A 7,545-nucleotide genomic window follows, 5' to 3' on the forward strand; every position below is an offset into this window, starting at 1 on the left:
CTCAAAGCCTCAAGTCATATTTCTCCTCCAAATTAGTATCAATAGTTTGCATTTGTTTCCTATATTACTTTTAAATATTATAACATAGTACAAAAATACATGATGTCATACATGTCATCTCAGGAAACTATTCGAGCTCATCTGTCGGCTCCACACAGTACACAAAGTCATTGCGTCATTCGACCACCAGGAGCGCTGACACACCACAGGAGAGGAGCTCCCTGGGCAGAGAGAGGCTCTCAGAGTTCCATTCTCTCCATCCAGAACACACAGGGTCCCATCTGTGGAGGCCAGGCCCACTAATGTACCTTCATTACCTCAGGGTGACCCCTCAAACACACAGGGGCTGGAGTACACCCTCTGGTAGAGCCACATCAATGAGCCGTCAGCACAATTTAGACAGTACACACACCCGCCATGTGACCCACACACAATGCTCTGCTTGTCTGGTGTGATGCAGGGGGATGAGAAGACTTCCCTTGGTCACATACTGCCACAGCAGCAGAAAACACAGTATTAAAGATGAAACACATAAGTGAGCAATATCAATAGTTACTTGGTGAAAATGAAGATGTTAAGGAGAAAGACTAAAAATGGACATTATCTTAGTGCCAGTTCTTCCTCTCACCATTTTCCCTGTGTGTCTGAGGCAGCAGATGTTTCCATCCACAGAGCTGATGATTAGGTTTCCAATGAAGCAGCTTGGGATGGAGAAAAATGTAGTCTTCCTGGAATACATCTACAGGACAATACCTGTGTCCTGAAACAGAAAAAGAGTTTGAATCTTTTCTCATTCACACACAAGCATCTGTGATTTTTGCAGGCAAGAAGGCATGGACACTCACAGGATGGAGACAGAGGAAGTTTCCACCAAGGGTGGCGACACACTGCTGTCAGAGAGGGATGGAGACAGGGTGAGGAGAACACATCTCCACTCCCACAGTGGTGCGTCCACACACACTGCCAAACCTAGAATACACACAAAAACACAATTATACAGTACTGAGCATGTGATTCAAGATTTACACTTGACACACACACACACGCACACACACACACATACACACACACACACCTGTGGGTCAAGGGCATAGACGTGGCCATCCTGCGACCCCACCATCACCAAGCCTGCGAGGGGGTCCACAGTAGGACAGCTCTTCACAGCATCTCCAGTCTCAAACACCCACTGTCTCCCCAGACTGCACACACAGTTAACACACACAACCATCATAGCACCCTGAGATTAAACACAGTTAACACACACAACCATCATAGCACCCTGAGATTAAACACAGTTAACACACACAACCATCATAGCACCCTGAGATTAAACACAGTTAACACACACAACCATCATAGCACCCTGAGATTAAACACAGTTAACACACACAACCATCATAGCACCCTGAGATTAAACACAGTTAACACACACAACCATCATAGCACCCTGAGATTAAACACAGTTAACACACACAACCATCTTAGCACCCTGAGATTAAACACAGTTAACACACACAACCATCATAGCACCCTGAGATTAAACACAGATAACACACAGCATAGATCCTCAATATACACTGTAGAATAGAATAGAAGACTAAATTAAACATAACCAAAAAAACAGATGCTTTATGTGGATGCTGACCAACCACGATGAGTCTTCCACATCGGGACACAGCAGCAGAGGACTCGATCCTGTCCTGAGACCCTCTATAACACAACAGCCCCCCAGTGACAGGTCCAGGGCCTGCATCATGTGGGAATGGGAACCAATGAACACTGTGGCCCTGGGGCCTCCTCTCTGGACCAGCAGGACTGGAGAGGCATCCACACACCTCTCTGTCTGACTGCAAGCTCACCCTCATCTCCAGACCCACAGCCTCTCTAAGGAGAGGGATAACACTGCTAGCACTGGGCTCATTGGTATCCACTGCCTAGGAATGGTTGTGTTATGTCCTCTTATTGGACCCAAATGTCTGGGAGTGGCTGGATTCTGTGCTCTCTTTTTTCCTATGTGAGTGTATTTCTTGTTCTTATGATTGGTCCCTCTAAGTCTGAGTTTTCATTGGTCCTCAAAGGGTCTGAATGACCCATCTCTACAACCTCCTCTGGTCTCCTTACCACAGTACATCTTAAATCCCTCTTCACAGAATAAATGACAACTCCCAGTGGTGTCTCTGCAGGGTCTGTATGCGGTCTCTTGGGCTGTGCTGGGGAGACAGGGTCTGCTGGATGTTTCTTGTCCACAGGATGGGACGTCCAGCTGTGCTCTAACTGGAGAGTCAGTGTTTCTGTGGCAACATGGTACAGGACGTCTGCGAAGGATCCGTCCAGTATAGCCTCCAGAAGCCCAGATGAAGTCACTCCTACGGTGGTGGTGACGTCATCACAGAGATGCACGGCTTGCAGTGAGTCGCCTCCACTAAACAGGAAGTTGGAGTCCTCCTGGATGGTTTCATCTTCCGCCTGACCTATAAAGTCTCCTGACATACACAAATATACATGTATAAATATGTAAACTCTTGATGTAAAAGGGATACTGACTTGTTTGTATGTTTGTACTTAAGTGTCAAAAGTAAATGTAGTTGCTAAAATATACTTAAGTATCGAAGTAAATGTACAAATAATTTTAAATTCCTTATATTATTAAGCAAACAAGACAACAATTAAACTTTTTTTTTTTTTTTTTAACCAATTACAAGGGTCACATTCCAACACTCAGACATAATTTACAAATAAAGCATTTGTGTTTAGTGAGTCTGCCAGATCAGAGACAGTGGGGATGACCATGGATGTTCTCTTGATAGGTATATACATTTGAACATTTTCTGTCTTGCTAAGTATTCAAATTTAGTATTCAAAATCAAGTACTTTTGGGTGTCAGGGAAAATGTATGGAGTAAAGAGTATGTCATTTTATTTAGGAATGTAGTGAAGTAAAAGTAAAAGTAGTCAAAAATATAAATAGTAAAGTACAGATACCCCAAAAAACAACTTAAGTAGTACTTCAAAGTATTTCGGGGCGTTCCTAAAAGACGTAGAATCGCAAGCTAGCGCGAGGTCGCGCTGTTTGAAAGGAGGGAGTAGTGTAACGACCCTGGGTTTATAAGCGCGTATATCGACTATTCCGCTTGAGCATGCTCTTGGGGCAAAGTCGTTAGCGCGCTGGACTTCGGGCTAGAAGGTCGAGGGTTGAGACTTGCTCCCTGCCTGCTTCATTACAGTACGTGCTGTCGCATGAAGATGACAGCCTGTAGAAAATATTGCGTCACATCGTGAAATATCCAATCATAATTTAGTATTTTATTGTGGCAAATGTGAACATTTTTCACGTCGCAGTCGACGTCCGTTAATCTCGAAAACCCGATCCTTGTTGCCAACGTCGGGTTTTCGAGACTAATGTAAGACGTCCGTCGGCTTTGGGCCCGAAGAGAACCAAACGAATGAGGGGAATAAAGTGCTTGAATTGTAATGTTTAATTGATAAAACGTTGTCTGACGACATGGATGACGTGGTCAAAAATAAGCTTAAGAGCAATGCCAAGATTTACAGTAACACTTTGGAGCGAATAGTTCAAAAGGTATGTGGAAAATGTGCTGATAGTTACCTAAATAATTATCGTTAACCGTGCTAGCCAGATGGACACACGCTCAAACTCGCACACTTTTTATAGACTTAAAGGGGCAATCTGTAGTTGCTACATCCATTTTTGGATTTATAAATAATATATTAATATAAACATATAATTTATTGTTGTAGAAAGCGATTGGTTAGATTGAAGAAGCCTACATAACCAACCCATGAAGTAAAATTGAGCATCCATATATGGCCAGCTATGTAAACTTTAACATTGATTTATCCTGCGATAGATGTCATTAAATTAGAAACACATATTTTTGTCTTCTTCTAATGCCTCTTAAAGGGATTGTAATCTAAAAGTAACTGAATGTAATCGGCTTGTTACTGAGTTTGTAATCCAAAAATGTCATTACTGATTACAATTTTGGACAGGTAACTTTAGCGGATTACATTTAGAAAGTAACCTACCCAATTGTAGCTTATGTCCATCTGTTAAAAAACATGAGAAGTACATCTCATACCACCAGGATGATCCCAACGATGATTGTGTAGATGAGGGTGCTGGCCCTGTCAACAGTAATGATTATGTTATGCAGCAGGCTGCAGAGAACAGCCACTGTAAGTAAATTATTTGAACATTAACCCTAGTGACTTATGGACACTACAGTTCAAAAGTTTGGGGCCACTTAAAAATGTCCATGTTTTTGAAAGAAAAGCAAAAATGTTGTCCTTTAAAATAACATCAAATTGATCAGAAATAAAGTGTAGACCTTGTTAATGTTGTAAATTACTATTGTAGCTGGAAATGGCTCATTTTTAATGGAATGTCTACATAGGTGTACAGAGGTTCTAAATGACCAGAAACAAATAACTTTCTTTGTTTCTGGTCATTTTGAACCTGTAATCGAACCCACAAATGCTGATGCTCCAGATACTCAATTAGTCTAAAGATGGCAAGTTTTATTGTTTCTTAAATCAGGACAACAGTTTTCAGCTGTGCTAACATAATTGCAAAAGGGTTTTCTTATGATCAATTAGCCTTTTTAAAACGATAAACTTGGATTAGCTAACACAATGTGCCATTGGGACACAGGAGTGATGGTTGCTGATAATGGGCCTCTGTACGCCTATGTAGATAATCCATCAAAAATTAGCCGTTTCCAGCTACAATACTCATTTACAACATTAACAATGTCTACACTGTATTCCTGATCAAGTTGATGTTATTTTAAAGGACAAAAAAAATGATTTTCTTTCAAAAACAAGGACATTTCTAAGTGAACCCAAACTTTTGAGCGGTAGTGTATATATTGAGCATGTCAAAGTAAACACATAAAATACAATTACAACAACATTTTTTATGTTAATTTACACATTTCTCATTTAATAAATTGTCTTTATATTGCCTCCATCAGTGGTGGATAATTCCAAACTGAATGGGACTAGGAGTAGCCTGTGGGGTGCGCCAGAGGAGCTGGAGCGCTCTCTGAGCAGTCAATGTAGCACTCTACTGGACCAGTATCCCAGCATGGTCAGCCAGGTAGGAGAGGCCTGGCGGCACCGACATACAGTGCCTTGCGAAAGTATTCGGCCCCCTTGAACTTTGCGACCTTTTGCCACATTTCAGGCTTCAAACATAAAGATATAAAACTGTATTTTTTTTGTGAAGAAACAACAACAAGTGGGACACAATCATGAAGTGGAACGACATTTATTGGATATTTCAAACTTTTTTAACAAATCAAAACCTGAAAAATTGGGCGTGCAAAATTATTCAGCCCCCTTAAGTTAATACTTTGTAGCGCCACCTTTTGCTGCGATTACAGCTGTAAGTCGCTTGGGGTATGTCTCTATCAGTTTTGCACATCGAGAGACTGACATTTTTTCCCATTCCTCCTTGCAAAACAGCTCGAGCCCAAATAGGGCTATTTTCTGTATACCATCCTTCTCAACACTGACTGGCTTAAAATAACTAAGGAAAGAATATATTTAATTTGATATAAAATATTTTTATTTCACACTTTTTGTTAATACATGATTCCATATGTGTTATTTCATAGTTTGGATGTCTTCACTACTATTCTCCAAATGTAGAAAATAGTAAAAATAAAAACCCTGGAATGAGTAGTGTCCAAACGTTTGGTACTGTATATACACTGCTCCAAAAAATAAAGGGAACACTAAAATAACACATCCTAGATCTGAATGAATGAAATATTCTTATTAAATACTTTTTTCTTTACATAGTTGAATGTGTTGACAACAAAATCACACAATTATCAATGGAAATCAAATTTATCAACCCACGGAGGTCTGGATTTGGAGTCACACTCAAAATTAAAGTGGAAAACCACACTACAGGCTGATCCAACTTTGATGTAATGTCCTTAAAACAGGTCAAAATGAGGCTCAGTACTGTGTGTGGACTCCACGTGCCTGTATGACCTCCCTACAGCGCCTGGGCATGCTCCTGATGAGGTGGCGGATGGTCTCCTGAGGGATCTCCTCCCAGACCTGGACTAAAGCATCCGCCAACTCCTGGACAGTCTGTGGTGCAACGTCAACGTTGGTGGATGGAGCGAGACATGATGTACTCAATTGGATTCAGGTCTGGGGAACGGGCGGGCCAGTCCATAGCATCAATGCCTACCTCTTGCAGGAACTGCTGACACACTCCAGCCACATGAGGTCTAGCATTGTCTTGCATTAGGAGGAACCCAGGGCCAACCACACCAGCATATGGTCTCACAAGGGGTCTGAGGATCTCATTTCGGTACCTAATGGCAGTCAGGCTACCTCTGGCGAGCACAAAGGCCCCCCCAAAGAAATGCCACCCCACACCATGACTGACCCACCGCCAAACTGGTCATGCTGGAGGATGTTGCAGGCAGCAGAACGTTCTCCACGGCGTCTCCAGACTCCGTAACGTCTGTCACGTGCTCAGTGTGAACCTGCTTTCATCTGTGAAGAGCACAGGGCGCCAGTGGCGAATTTGCCAATCTTGGTGTTCTCAAATGCCAAACGTCCTGCACGGTGTTGGGCTGTAAGCACAACCCCCACCTGTGGACGTCGGGCCCTCATACCACCCTCATGGAGTCTGTTTCTGACCGTTTCAGCAGACACATGCACATTTGTGGCCTACTGGAGGTCATTTTGCAGGGCTCTGGCAGTGCTCCTCCTTGCACAAAGGCGGAGGTAGCGGTCCTGCTGCTGGGTTGTTGCCCTCCTACGGCCTCCACGTCTCCTGATGTACTGGCCTGTCTCCTGGTAGCGACTCCATGCTCTGGACACTACGCTGACAGACACAGCAAACCTTCTTGCCACAGCTCGCATTGATGTGCCATCCTGGATGAGCTGCACTACCTGAGCCACTTGTGTAGGTTGTAGACTCCGCCTCATGCTACCACTAGAGTGAAAGCACCGCCAGCATTCAAAAGTGACCAAAACATCAGCCAGGAAGCATAGGAACTGAAGTCGTCTGTGGTTATCACCTGCAGAACCACTCCTTTATTGGGGGTGTCTTGCTAATTGCCTATAATTTCCACCTGTTGTCTATTCCATTTGCACAACAGCATGTGAAATGTATTGTTTATCAGTGTTGCTTCCTAAGTGGACAGTTTGATTTCACAGAAGTGTGATTGACTTGGAGTTACATTGTGTTAAGTGTTCCCTTTATTTTTTTGAGCAGTGTATATTGAATTTCCTATAGATGTTATAACTGCCATGGGTGTTTCATAACTGAGTGCATAATACATACTGAATGACTTAAATTGTAATAAAAAAATACAAGGTTTTCAAAAGTATTTTATATTAATTGCTTTTGTTTTCTTACATATTCATGAATTGTTTATCATGATGGGGAAAATGAAAGCACAATTAACAAATTAAATGTTCAGTCTTTCAACCTACATGGAACAAAAATATAAATGCAACATGTAAAGTTTTGTTCCCATGTTTTATGAGGTGA

The sequence above is a fragment of the Oncorhynchus mykiss genome, chromosome 5 (genome assembly GCF_013265735.2).
Source record: "Oncorhynchus mykiss isolate Arlee chromosome 5, USDA_OmykA_1.1, whole genome shotgun sequence".
Lineage (NCBI taxonomy): Eukaryota > Metazoa > Chordata > Actinopteri > Salmoniformes > Salmonidae > Oncorhynchus > Oncorhynchus mykiss.